The following is a 2,266-nucleotide window of genomic DNA, read 5'->3' on the forward strand; positions in this document are numbered from 1 at the left end:
AAAAAAAAAAAAAAAAAAAAAAAAAAAAAAGTTTCTCACTTGGCTTGGATCCATTCTCTCTGGAAAGAGACTGGCAAAACAGGTAGGTCAAATTTCATTTTACAAACATGGATTGCAAAGCATCATCTTAGTGCCCATACAGATAGAACAATGAATAAAAGAGGCTCTGTCCCTGCAGCAAAACGGTTCGGGCCTCAGGCTGTGAAGTGGAATGCAGCAGTGAGCCTGCTATCAGAAGGGTCATAGCCGGTAGGCTTGGAGGCAGGTTTGGGGCTCAGAGGTAGTGATGACCTGGAGGGAGGTTCTTTATCGTACACACTGGACTGGGCTTTTCTTGCCTAAAGACGGGGCCAACTTAAGGCTAAAGAGGCCTGCAGGGGCTCTTGTCATCCTTACAGCCATTTATCATTAGCGGTCCGGTGGTGACTGCCGTAGGTAACAATGGTTGTATTATCCATATTTGGGGCTATAATCCGCTTCCTTCCAGAAATACACGAATGAGGGAAATAATATTGCCCCCTTGGAGTTAAACCCCCCTCAAATCCACTCAACACATACAGGATGGAACCGAGAGAAGCACATTTACCGGAGGAGGTGTGCCAGAGAACAATGCATGCATCCCAAGAGTGTGTGTCTTTTACATGTTGTTCCCTTTGCTGGAATGCCCTTCCCTGCATCTCTAGCTACCAAAACACTACCACCCCATGTAGCATTCTCTACCCTCTAGAAGTATGTGTTTGACTTTGTTGTAGTCCATATTTTATTCCATCTTGGAGTAGAGTTTGTGGTTACATGTAAGTCTTCCTTACTATAATACAAACTCCTTGACCATAGGAAACAGGTCTTGCTCCACACTCTCTGCATATCCTGGGTGGTCAATAAACGTTGTTAAATGAGAAACTGAGTGAATATGGGATGACCCCTCACTATGCATTGAAAGGTCTGGAGGCCAGTCCCAGTACTGCACATTCCTAGAAAGAACGCATTCCTACTAGTAGCCAATCACAAAAAAATCACACATTGATTTCAATCCATAGTATACTATTGTTACTTACTTGCCCGAGGAAAGGTCTGTCCTAGGTTGGGATGCGCAGAAACAGCCTTAGAGGGGGATTCTCGTCCTTGTGATATGTTGAGGAAGTGCTCTCAGGAGAAGAGGTGTGAGGAAAGAAGGAGATGGGAGGTGGTGCGGGGACACTAAGCGAGGATGCAGTCTCAGCTGGAGACCAGCGTCAGCCCGATCCCACGAAGCACAGGAGCATTAATTGTCCCGCTGGGCTGGTCTTCCATGAAGTAAGGAGACTGGCCTTTTGTACGCCCATGTCAGCTTGACTTTGGCTGGGGGTTCCCTTGGGGGTGGGCGTGATCCTCTGGGAGAGAAGGCTCCCATTGGCCGGGGGCAGTTCTCTAGATTGGGAACAGCTGTGAGCTGTCGGCAACCACATTCACAGCAGGCTCGGCTAAGGAAATCTGGGCCAGAATTTTTAAGCCATTTACAGTGAATCTCTGGTGGTTTCCAGGAGCTCCCCTCCCCTAGTCTTCCTGTCTCTTTCCTTTTCTCTTCCTTGGCTAGCCCTACAGGGTCCTGGTTTCATCCGGCTGGTACCATGACTGATGGCACTGCAAGGGCCGCAGGGAATTCATGCCGCTGATGGTCCCTTGTGGCTCAGGTCAAGTTCTGTGGAGAGGCACGCCCACAGAGAAACAAACATTTCATCCACTAATACCGTTCACCTTTCATAGTTTAACCTTGAACTGTCCTTCAGCTGAGCGATCTCTTCCCACCAGTGGTGAAGAGGAGGGGGAACGCAGGGAACAGAGGAGATCAACAACCTCTCACTGCCACCCATGTAAAGACACCACCTTAGAATTTCCCCTACTTGGTGAAAGAGATATCGTTCCTGCAACTTTGCGACCCTAGTCAGGGTTCAATCTAAGCTGCTATAATAAGCAGACCCCAAGGTTGTTGAGCAAGACAGATGTGTATTTTTCTCTCACAAAACAGCCTGGAGGAAGCTGAGGGCTGGAGAGGTGGCTCTGCCCCATAAGGCTGTCTAGGGACCAGGGATCAGGAATGAGAGTTGCATTGCCATCCCTGATACGCAGCTTCACTGCACGGTCTGCAATGGCTGCCCCAGCTCTTGCTGTCATGTCTGCACTGCAGCCAGGGGAGGGGGAAAGGGCCAGAGGGGTCCCTTGCTTTTATTTGTTTGTTCATTCCTTAATTTATTCATTGTGGTAAAATACACATAACATAGAAATGATC

General features: G+C 48.3%; 1 long non-coding RNA gene across 1 annotated transcript in view; it reads right to left on the reverse strand.

The window, feature by feature from the left end:
• Positions 1–2,266, reverse strand: part of LOC112391441 (uncharacterized) — an 8,218-nt gene extending 5,952 nt beyond the window's left edge. The window contains exon 1 of the long non-coding RNA XR_003001491.1: positions 1,056–2,266. This is a non-coding gene — a long non-coding RNA (uncharacterized LOC112391441). The remainder of the gene's footprint in view (positions 1–1,055) is intronic.

This window comes from Neophocaena asiaeorientalis, unplaced genomic scaffold (genome assembly GCF_003031525.2).
Source record: "Neophocaena asiaeorientalis asiaeorientalis breed wild unplaced genomic scaffold, Neophocaena_asiaeorientalis_V1.1 scaffold515, whole genome shotgun sequence".
Taxonomy (NCBI): domain Eukaryota; kingdom Metazoa; phylum Chordata; class Mammalia; order Artiodactyla; family Phocoenidae; genus Neophocaena; species Neophocaena asiaeorientalis.